This window comes from Perna viridis, chromosome 4 (genome assembly GCF_037379345.1).
Source record: "Perna viridis isolate PV_CMFRI_1.1 ecotype Kerala chromosome 4, ASM3737934v1, whole genome shotgun sequence".
NCBI lineage: Eukaryota > Metazoa > Mollusca > Bivalvia > Mytilida > Mytilidae > Perna > Perna viridis.
In genome coordinates this window covers 12,901,329-12,914,253 of record NC_142448.1, presented here as the reverse complement: position 1 = coordinate 12,914,253, position 12,925 = coordinate 12,901,329, and the positions used below count along the sequence as shown (strand labels likewise).

Sequence of the window (12,925 nt, the reverse complement as noted above, 5' to 3'; positions counted from 1 at the left end):
TCGTCATATGTTGTTAAGCGCACGTGGGTGAAATCGTGATAGTATTTACCTCATAAGAGAAATGATGTTTTCAAATTATTGAATACAAATAAAAAAGTATAGAAAGATTTTTTTTAAGATGTTTTCTAAGATGATGTCAGAACTTATGCATCCCATTATTTACAGATTCTTTGTTGTTCTGTATCCCTAATGACGAAAGCTATAATCACAAAATTGTTTTGATATTTGATGAAATATCAAAAGTCTTCAATTTTATAATATATAAAATATTCCATTGAAAGGAAAGTTCGATAAGGTTTATTTATTTTGCGGTAAGTAATTATAATATATATATATAAAACTTTGTCATTTTTCCAAAATAAGTTACCGTTCACCATACCTTCCGTTTTTAATGATATTATGAATTATTATTTTTTGTACAGAAGTCTTATTCTGGCTGCATCATAGTTCTTTGTGCGCCAGTTCAATAAAACTACAGTCTTGTTTCTACAGTTTACTGAGGTGTATACTTTACCTTTTTACAAGTGGAATGTTTGATAAAAATCAGAATTTGTTTTAGTCAATATTTGCTCGGATTAGTGTGAACTGAAGAATTTATGGGAGACTTAGGGGAAATTTTATTTTGAAACTAGTATGACCTTAACAATTTTAACTTGCATAGTCCTTTTGAGAAACTTGAATGTGTGATTCTAAGATACTTTCTGTAAAATATTTTGCTACCGTTCAATACATTTTAACCAAAGCGAAGCTAAATGACAGACCGTTTTCAATAGACCAAAAAATAAAAAAAAAAAAATAAATAAATAATATGTCTGTTTCCTGCTACCCTACCTACCCTATTTTTGTGCCTACAATAAAGTTTACCCTACCGATGCACATGGCCCATGCTCCCAGTTTTTAGTTTAGTTGAGTCCGAGTTTACTTATTTACTTTCATTTACTTTTGTTGCTTTGTACGTATTATTTTGATTATTTTATGTTCATAATTTTATGTGAGAGCATAGGAGGAGTATGTTTCTCCCATGAAATCTGAAAACTTGGAAACGTAAAATTGTGGGAAAACTCTCGCAGGATTTAATCACCGCCCGGTTGTTGAAAAGTCACGTGCATTTGTAATCACCGGCTAAGAATGGAAAAAACAGTATTATTTTTTTTTTGCCTTAGGAAAAGATGAATCTTTATTTCGCATTATGTTTTGGAAGAGCTGAAAATTAACATTAGCTTTTTATCGAATAAACCAAGCAAAAGCAAAAAATAAAAAAAGTCAAATCTCAGTTAACATAAACCCGTTCAGTAGGGGGCAATAGCTACAGAAAATGTTGATAGCCTCATACTTAATGATTTTTATGAGGAAATAATCGGTACAACATCACCCAATTGACAAATAATTGAAGAAGATTTGTACAATAACAGTGTCCATGGTGGCCACTTACGTCTACAAATCTAGAGATAAACAGCAGTAACAACAATACTTGCATGTCTGGTTAGTGTAAGTCGATTGTTACGAGAAACTTACCATGTCACAATGAAAAAGTTACCAGTAGTTTATGTCTGTACCATATTAACGCCAATAAATTACATCATCAGAACTGCTCAATACTGTCGTAGACTCAAATAATTGATTATTTCGAAAAACGTGGTAAAAATTGCAAACACGCCTCAAATTGTTTTTGGACTGTTTTTTTCCAAAGTTAAAACTCTTTACAGCTAATCTCTGCCAAAGTACTTGACAGATACCGTTTTTTTCTGCCCACCTGGCCTGTGTTTGTGGAGTCCGAGATGCTCATTTTATACTAGTGTTTTTCTCATGGGTAATGTACATTATAGGGGACATTATTTCTGGTCCACCTGGTCCATGCATTGTAGTCCGTGTTAAACATACATGTCTTGTCTGTTGTCATATAGTATTTCTTTCTATTACTGTTTCTGTTTTTGATGTTTTATTTTCTTAAATAATTTTTTTTATATTACTATTTATAAATGTAAAGGAAAACGAACAAAATGCAATATACAATTGTTCTTTGTTTTTACAGCGAAAACAACCGTAGAGGTTTCTGGAGTGAAGGAAAAAAAGATGATATGCTTAATATTTTAGGTAATTACTGCATTATTTGACACATAAAGGAAGCAGTATCTCTTTATAATAACACTGATCATAGTATTTTTACCGGTTTACCATTAAACTTCATATTCTAATTCGTTAAATTATAGATTATTAACTTAATAATGCCAAGTTTGATGTTGACAGAAATGGCTTTGGAGGAAAGTCTATAAAAATAGCAGTTCCTACACACGAGTAAGTAAGACATCGTTTACGATGCTGAATAATCCCTTATTCCAATTCACTGACTATTATAAGCATTAGAAAGAGTAGTCGACGAAATCATTTTTTTAGCCTCTTCCATCCTTTTCGTGTGACATACTAGGTATACAAAGTTCTTTTTTAATACCTTCTCACTCACTCACTCTACACTGCTCCATCGGATCAAATTGATACAGTTAAGATAACGTATAGACGAGTCTGAAGTTTTGGTCGTTCCCTCCACAGGACTCGTACCGCTGGGTCAATTTTGGCAACACCGCCTGCACAAAGTCCTGAAATTTATCATCCAATGCCTGGCATGCACTAATATCTGTCTTACATGCACTGGAAAGTGTTGATTTTATCCCAAAAAGTATTTTGCTGGGTCAAAGATTCAGCAAATGCAGCTGTAGGCTATACAACGCTGTACATAGCGTACATATTACAAATCGAAACACTATGTCATCGATCGACATTAAAGCACGTGATAATGCATTAATTTTAATGAATTTAATGAATGAACGTGGTCACATGACAACTAATTTCCCCGAATACACAATGACCCACATTCACGAGTTTGACTATTTTCTCGGGGACAGTGTAAACGCTCTGATGCTTTACACCGTCCGTGAGAGACCCCAAACGACAGGCAAGGACGTTAAAAAACATCCAGTCCGTCGTGTATTACACATATGAGTGCAAACCGGGTCTTTCGGTATTGAGTATATATGTTAGCAGGAAAACGAAAATTAAATTAAACCAAGCATACGAACAGTCAGCTGATCGTCAGCGTCACTCATATCGTGCAAATGATTGGCTAACGCTGTGTTACGAAAGATTTTTTGGGGATTTTAGTGGTTTATATTCACAAAGGCAGTCGATTTATCTCCTAGAATGTAAGATGTTCTAGCTTCATAATGAACGAGATGAAAGATGTAACGGATATACGGAAAGTGCTATCATTTAACTATTTTATTGTTATAGTGTTATTTTATAACAGCCTTTTGGGTTATCGTATTATTTGCAATCATAAGTGCTATATCTATCGCGAAATCACCAATAACATTTTACTACATTTTACCACATGTGTTTAATTGATGAAATGACTGTAACCATCCGAAAATAAAGACAAAGTTATATTAACAAATAAAACTACAACCGAATCTCTTTATGTAAACATTACTTGTTTGAAGATTTGTTGAGATTCACACTTCCTAAACAAACAAAGTGTCAATTATTTTGGAATTAAAATGACAAACATGAAAAGTGTTTCATCAAATGAGAAATATTGATTATGATTTACAACATATACCAATAAAGAATTAAGTTAAGGAAGAAAAAGTTTCTGTTATTGTTGTTATAATGATTTAGTGAGTATTTTACGTTCAATAACGAGATTTGTTACAGTTTTGAAAAAAAAAACATTAACTAATTAGACAATGCTTATGATGTGAATACCATTATAAAAATATGAACTTATTTGGTCGAAATTTGAACTTATTATCAATTTTGCAAGTAGCAATAAATTTCTGTTTATTACACTTTGATATCTCATTAAACCTTCTAATACTGTAAATGACTGCTTGTCAATGGAAAGCTTTTGTCATATGATTTATACTGGTGGTGACAGTCTTTGTTTATTATTACTTTCCCACGTTCTTACTCTTAAACTTTGCATTCTTAACGTTAACTAAAGGTGAATTTTCCATTTTTAGTCCCTTCGTAAAAAAGACGACTCACTTCCGTTTGAAGTTTTGAATTTTTCTGACCATTCATAACACTGTTGATCCCATAAGATTAATGAAGAATTATTTTTCTGTTGCAAAAGCATTGAAAGTAAATGCAAAGCTACCGTCTGTATATTCACTTAAAGACTATATCCCTCAAAGATAACATAGTTTGGTTTTCTTTTACTGAAATGTGGCATAAATTAATCAATAAATCCACAAAAAGAAAGTGATTTTATCGGTTACATATGTGAAGTTTATATTTTAAGAAACAGCATCCTGTCATTAAAAATGTGTGTAATAACAATCATCAAATACGAAACAAATTATTGTTGACAAAATACATTATTTTTGTGTTTTTTAACGCTTTGTTCTGTCCATTCTTATTAAAACTAAACCTTTAATGTTGATTTATATAATAAGAAATATTTATCTGCAGCATAAAGGTTGCGCTTTGATCATGTGTATAAGGAGTAACTCTCGTTAATGTAAGTATTACTCTGATTTAAGCCATACTTTGCTCATTCAATTGATAACTCAGCATTTTCCGGGCGACTAGCCGATTTAACCGAAGAACATTTTATAATTGAAATGACAACGTACATAAACAAAATGTATAACAGGAGATCATTGCTAATGATTTACATTACTGCTGGAACACTTAAACTCAAATTTATTGCATTTTCTCTGAAGAAAAAAACTCAGCAAAATTCCGTTTCTTCATGACGATGATAAAAAAGCATATAGATATATCTGTGACAAAAATAGATTTCGTGGTTATGTTACAGGAATTGATAACAGGTAGTACCATAACAGGTTAGACAAAAAAAATCACTTCTTTGACCCTTTATTGATACAGCGATTTATCCCTAGTTTTATCTATTGGTGTTCAACATTGTTATATCGAACTCAACTCTGAATCGTGACTTTGAAACTTAATACTCATCTGCAGGTTTAATCATTGTTTACACACATCCAATAAAGTATCTATTAAGAATGTCTAAAGGGATATCTGTATTAGATGAAGCAAATTCCCAGTGTGAATGTCATTTAGCCCCGTCAACATTCATTTATCAGAACAACGATATAGGGGAACTGAACATCTGCTAGATGACCAATTCCTTTTCAACCAATCATTAATTCTAGCAATTAATCATGTATTGTAGCAATTTCTATTTTTGTTCTAGTGTTATCAAAAGTGAGAAGTAAAAAGCTAAAATGTAAATTACATAAATTGATAGCACTATCCTTCAACCACGAGTACTCCTATTTATGTAGCTAACAAAACTATGCTTAAATGTCTTAAAATGTAAGGACAAATTACCGTACTAAAATATTGCGATTTACGGGGTTAACTTTTTATATAAACAAAACATATTACAAGATCAGAAGATGAAAAAGAAGTGTTATGCAAAATTTAAGTAGTGTGCAAGAATATATACAACTCGAGATGAAAGAAAATATATAAATATAAACTAAGACATACTACAATTAAAACCTAATGTATATAATGAAAACTCTGTACTTTGATGTTTTATTAAGTTTTGATATCTAAAACCTGGATGCAAAGTTGATTTTGTGAAATGGGTTCAGTCAAATAAATTAAATGCTGAAATGAAATAATATGGAAAACAATCATTTATCTAGTATAACACCTGAATGTGTATGTGTTTTCCATTTTCATTGCACCTAATGACTGTTTGTTATTGTTTACTACAACAGAAATTGAATATGTACCTTGAATTGAAGTCGTATTTAGAAGCGGAATGACTGTGGTCGGTTACATTTTGTCAAGACCAAATTTTCAGTTTGTTTTGATATGAATAGCAATGTAATAAAATAGTCTATCATTAAAAGAGACGATAAACATCGGAAATCAACGAAACAACTGTGTTTATTAAATCATCCTACTATTTTTTTTCTTGTTTCGAATTTCAAAAAATTAATGTTTTGTTATATTGTGTAGTGATAATTCTTACTCATTCATGTCATGTTAGACTTGAAAAGCAGGTATGTTAAGAAAGTAACCAATACAGCATTTTTTAAAATAAATTCTCGCTTGATTAATATAAATCACCCATGTTATATACAAACACGCTGTATACAAAACACTAGTATGCTTAGTCTGATTTTAATTCTCATGGTCATTGTATTCAATTTACGACAAAAATACGCGCACGTATTGTCGAAGACTTCATTAAAGTATTAATATCTTTTTTTCTTCACTCATGAGCTAAAATAAAAAATAAAATAAAAAGAATTAAAATTACACACATTTCGGTAACGCACACATTCTTGTGCATTTAAAACTTTTAGATTTTACGAAGGATTCCAGGGGTGTATATTTTAAGAAGCTTGCTTGTTTGAGATCTGCTATACTTTTGAGATATAATTACAAACATAAGAAGATCAAAGAAAAAATGCTGAAACTATGTTTAAAATGGAGAGTTTTACGCAAAACGTGTGCAAGTTGCCACTACTAGTTCAATTTTCACAGGAAGCGTTTATTGTAATCAGTATTTGAATCGTACCACAATCAGTTTCTACTAATCAAGGTAGAAACCACACCCAGTTTTGTCATTTCACTCACACAGGATAATAAAGCAAACCCAAAAGCCAAAGATATGATACTGTAAAGAGACATTTACAAACATTTCAATAGTCGGAACTGATAAAATTAAAAGGTTATTCTCTCTTATTGACGTGTTTAATGTACACAACAAATATAATTAAGATACGTCGTCAGTACTGTAGGAATTTCAAAATATTTAGGTGTATCTGTTTTCTTTCCTCTACCGTAAGTAAATACAAGTGAATATGGAATGATATATGAGTAAAGATTTTACGTTTTATCACTTACTTTTCCATAGGAGGGTTGTCAAGACCTGTATCATTTTATATTGTTTTCTCTTTATGTGTTCGGTATATTTTTTCCTATCCATTTTTTGTCAAGGATATTGCACCTATAACAAAGAATCAAAATATTTTGTTTCTGTGGTAAACGTCTCAAACTTTGGGGTAAGTATTATGTGTGTATACACAACTAAATCTTATTGAAACTTGAAAAGAAGATACTTATTGTTAATGATTTTTTTTTCTGATTGTATGAATCAATATTAAATTGATTTCATCTATGTGATTTTTGTCATTGTCATTATTTTTGGTCATTTTTTTCGTTAATGAGAACTGTATAACTTATTTTCTTACGGAGTCAAAATTGAAACGCATGATAACCACACGTATCGCTAAATGAGATTTGCTTAAATCATGCTCGCTTGATTTTTTTCGTACGCAGATCCAAATGTTCGATTAGACTTGGCAAAAATCCTACCGGTGGACCTGCTCCATACTCCCGGTTTTTAGTGGAGTGTCCATTTATTTATTTATTTATTTTTATTTTATCTATTTTTTTGTAATTTTTTTTTGGGGGGGTATATGTTTTTTTCTTTTATTCTTTCATGTTCATGGTTGTGTGCGTCTGTTTTCCATGTCTAGTAATTATATAATGCATTCTTGGAATATATTGTTTTGTTTTTTTCGCTCGAACCTTGATTCCTTCAGATACTCTTTGATGCGCACATCATATATTGAACACATATGGATTATCGAGTTTTATATATATACGTATAATTTACTCGTCAAAGAGTAATCAAGGGAACTAAGGTTATAGCGGTAATCAAAAGAATGTAATTCAGGGACAAAGACCAGACATGGAAAATAGACACACACACAACAAATAACATAAATTAACCAAAATAATAAATACAACGTAACAATATTAAATAAGCAATAATTCGGACTCCACTAAAAACTGGGAGCATGGACCAGGTTTACAGGTAGGGTAAGCGTAAACTGCTTTTCTATAAACACTCTACAAATTGCTCATAAAAAGTCCGGGGTAGACGAAAGAGGAAAGGAAAACTATGACACGTTGTACAAATCAGTTTTCATGGTGCAGATGGATACATCGTAACGATCTACGGGCTCATGATGACGACCATAAAACTTCTGTAGTGACGAATTCAATTTTGTAGCAACATAATCCTGTTTCAGAAGCCCAATTGTAAGATATCTAGCGCGTTAAAAAATCTGCGTAGTTACGGCAAGCTCTGGCATAACGCATGAGTTGTGATATGAAACCTCCATACGCAGGTGCTAAAGGGATTTTGCCACAGATGAAAGGAAAGCTGACAATACGGAATGAAAAGTCATCAAGTTTGTTGTATAGTTTGATCAATGGTTTTCCTTTACTATCAATCTCCAGGTGTAGGTCAAGATATGAGGCTGACTTTCACAGTGTTTGTAGTATCCTTTATCTCAAGTTCTTTGGGGTAGATGCAATGTATGAAATCCTCGAAACGATAATACGGCATCTGTATAGCGGAAACAGGGATTAAATAATCTAGCTAAACGATATTCCTTCTTTTGGACAGATCGGCTATAAAGTCAGCCTCATAAGAGTGAAGGAATAGTTTAAATTGAACATCATATCTGTTATAAAATCAACATGAAAATGTTAAATCATTCTTGTGTGATTTGCAAAACAAAAGAACTTTTGTACAAGCCATTATGCCGTACCTGGTCGAGGTTTTCAATAACATCAATTATTTGGCATTCTAATGGCAGTGTTGTTTTCTTATTATAAGCCAAAATTGGTGCCAATTTTAAAATGATGATCCAAATTCGAACTCCAGATTTATAAACTTAATTATTTTGATATGGTTGCGTATTCCAAACGATCCGTTAAATCATGGAATACAGTGGAGAATTTTGAATGATTTTACAGTAGTCTAAAAGAATATCTTTATAAGCAATTACACCAAAATATTTCTTCATCATTATATACAGATATTATTTAATACTGGTTCGATTGCCTGAAGGATATGATTCTAAATGCATTTTATCATATCAAATAGCATCTGACAAAGGCAATCAGATTTGAATGGTTTTGATTTTATATGCATGATATTGATTTGCTCTATAAAAGAAAACACACTTGTTTGATGAGCATTTTTATTCTTTTGGTTAGTTTGCTCTTAGTAATTGCAGAAGTATTTTTTGCTAATAAAGAAGCAATCATGTGAACCAATCAGGTTGTTGAATTGTTATCAGCTTTACAAGTGACATAAAATAATCTTTAATATGAAACCTTGGACAACGAAAATGAGACTAAATATTCCCAGTTTGGATTTAGTATTCACTAGGACAGTATAACTTACAGTGTATTGATTTTTATTTAACAAACTGATTGTTATCATTAAGTCATCAATAATTGAACATCCTTCCCACTGGACTCGGTCTTTATCGTCTGTTTACTATATAGATACTATCAACATAAGAATTTCTAATGTAATGGTTATATGGTTAATATACCCTTCTTTAATCTCCTTAACTTGTGGCTGTGGTATTTTTATTTGTATTTTGGTATTAATATTTGTTGGGTTATTTGTTTGTTTTGCTTTAGCTTAAGCATTGTTTATGTTTTCCCATACAATATTTTATTCATGGCCTTGTGAATTTTTTTTTTTGGCAGTTTGAACTGCAGTATCCCTTATAACACCTAACAACTGGATATTATTTTCGTATATGCTGTTATATAGAAAATCTAAAAAAACGTTATTCGATTATAATTTAGTTTTTGTACTTTTTAAACGACAGTAATGGTTAATAGTCGACTCTACCAGTATTCCGAAATTCATATTCAGTACATGTGACGAGTGTTCCGAAAGTCATATTCTTTATATGTGACGAGTGTATTTGTCATGCCGTTTTCGTGTCTGGCAAAGTTTAACGAAATAACTTCACAATTCTTACATATGTAGATGTCCTAAGCATTTGATACAATGAAAACAAATGGACTTTGAGAGTTTGTGTTAATATGATAAGAAATGTTATCATGAAATAAACCACCTCACCAGAACGATGGCAGTAAAGTAACATTTTTAATATCCATGTACAACATTGTTTGATTAAAGATTGAAATGCAAACAACATAATAAATATCACTAAAATCTTTGAATCGTGAAGATTTAATTGAAATTTTCAATTTGTTATTACGACTTTACAATAATGGTTTAAAACAGGAAATGCAACAATGGGTTTGGTTAAAGGTAAATATTGACATAACGCCTTAAATAGCGCACGAACAAAACTTTCCAAATATTTGTAGAATTTTAGATTTCACTTTACCTGTGAGGTTTCAATTATCAACGTATTTGAATGAAAGCGTTTGTTCACAACAGCGACATTGCGGAAATCTTTAGAGCTTGGGTGTTATTTGCTTTGATAACTGTTAATGATATTGACAATAACTCTGGTCTTACAAAAAATCCCCAACTTTTGAAATTCTGATTCCAGAATCGCTAGACATTAAAGCGCTTTTCTAAACTTTTTTTTACATTTTTCTCAAGTTTTCAGTATGAAAAAAAGGTTACTGATATTTGATTTAGACGGAAATTAAAAAAAAATTTAAAAAAAACCCTCAGATTTCAAATAATTTCGTAAACTTGGTTCAGCACCGACCTCCTTGTACGTACGTATCTTCATTGTTTGCTTTACATTTACATTAGAATCTGAACAAATAGAAGGAGATCAAATGAGGAATGTTTGATAAAAGTGAGATGTTTTGACCATCCTCTTCATGCCCAATCCAAAGTTTGTCGTGTATACCGGATAAGTTCGACTTAATACACAATAAGTTTACCTTCTGAGGGCACTTAATCATTATACGTCACACATCTTCCGTAAAACGTCAAACACAAGAATCCGGATTCTGTAGATGTGTCTTTACTTATGGGGACTCTTTTGTTTTCCGTATAATAAAACATTTCGATAGGTTGTTGCGAAGAATACAAGGTGATTTGAGTTTAGCTGCACTTGCTACCTCTGCATCGTCAACGCCATAATTTTCCGCGTCTTTCCGAGAGATCAATATGTCATACACATGCTTTAAAAATGTAAAGCCTTTGTTAGTACATTTCTCGTATTTTTACATTATGTTAAACTATATACTTTGCACTTTTTTGTTTAGTTTTGTATTTAGTGTTGGAAACAATACTTTCGAACTTGAGATTACAGTAGTATCGACCTTTTAAATCGTCGCAGTATGACATGTACCAAATAATACATTCACCTTGTGTCCAAGGTTTTTTTTCATAATATTCACACGTTGATTTGATATTGATCTAATGTTGTACTCTACCAGTTTGTCATCAAAGATTTCATTGTTCCTTTTATAATCAGAGCTTTTCATCTACTATGATTAAATAAAAATAAAGGCTGAAAAATCCATTATAGCATGCACAATGCGTTTCCTTTTATCGCGAAAATAATTTCTTTGGGTTGAGTTTAATTTAATAACATTGCTCAGGGGACGTATTAAAGTTTTGAGATCGTAGCCACTGAGTATTGTTTTCAATTACAAGTTCATCAGATGTCACGGCTTCATTATCAGTGAGGACGTTTAAGTCTATTTACGATGAGGAGCTAGCAATGGAGAAACCAACATGTGTGTATGTTACTTCTTAACACAAAATGATATGGAGGTATGTGTTATAGATTTGGATTTTGTCATAAAATCAGGGGATTTAAGATTTTCAACGTCAAATTAATACTCACTGTGTGTTGTGTCTGTGTTTCTTAATTTTGTTTTATGTTTGTGATTTTTATATTTGACTATCCGGATAATATTTGCGGAAATATTGGATTACTGTATGATTAATTGAAACAATATGCCAGGTATCCACCTGTAGTTCCATCTATAATAAAAAAAAAATGTAAGTTTTAATTTTTTGTTTTTGTTTTTACTTTTGATTTTTCCGTAAATGAAGAATTTAAATATATTTATAAAATATGCGAAAAATCTTATGTAAAAAAATATGTTAAGAAATACTTACAGCATAAATAAACAAAGTATTTCTCTTTTCACACGACAGGTTCATAAAGATGTCATAGAATGGGTATTTTATATTGGTCCTGTCCTCTGTGTTGCCCCGGTCCAATACAGCTATCCTTGGTACAATACTACTGTCCTTGGAACTAATACAGGACCAATATGAAATAGTCCGTTCTATAACCCTATAACATTGGATTACTGTACATATTAATCAAAACACCATACCAGGTATCCACCTGTAGTTCTAGCTGTAATAAAGACAGTGCATCTAATGGTCTCATCTAGATGTGTCAAACATTGTCATAAGTAATGTAAAATAGAGAACAGTATTCGTATTTACAAAATAAAAGCACTAAGGTGATAAGCCAAGATAATAATGTTAGCACAAATTAGTTCATGTCGAACATAATCATTTAGATCTTACATTCTCCAAATTAGTAAAAGGGGGTCTAAATCTCACAGTTGAGTACAGGAGAACAAGTTTGATTTATGACTTCGATAGAACTCCTGCCATTAGCCTCAAGGGACTGTTCTAGAAACCCATAGTTTCAAACGAACGTTAAACATAAAGTAACGATGATATTGGTTTTCATGGAAATAATAATTTACACATTGTTGACACTTGACAAGTAAATCCCATGACGTTTACATACAAATCATGGTAAATTTCTTAATGACACAAGAAATTTATTGTTAATATAAAATCGATAAATTACTGAATCATAATAAAACATATATTAATTCTAATTTTATTATATTGTAATTGTCGATGTTGTGCGATCAGTTTAAACAAATAAATGATGGTATGTAACATTATTTTACATACATGTACATACATCAGTCAGTGAGAATACTATAAATACGACTCAATTAATATACTTTAATGATAAATTTAATATGTTTTAATAATTTGACTGTTAAAGAGTCTTTTTGAAACTTATAAAGCTACTTAGTGACATCATTGTAGCTATTTAGAGATGATATCTAAAGGTAATTAGCGTAT

The 12,925-nt window shown here is 31.3% G+C and overlaps 1 protein-coding gene across 1 annotated transcript in view; it reads left to right on the top strand.

Annotated features, from left to right (window-relative positions):
• Positions 1 to 11,383: 11,383 nt before the first annotated feature.
• Positions 11,384 to 12,925, top strand: part of LOC148618910 (cadherin-23-like) — a 42,057-nt gene continuing 40,515 nt past the window's right edge. Inside the window, exon 1 of the mRNA XM_088578268.1 lies at positions 11,384 to 11,572. The gene's annotated coding sequence lies outside the window, so the exon portion shown is untranslated. The remainder of the gene's footprint in view (positions 11,573 to 12,925) is intronic.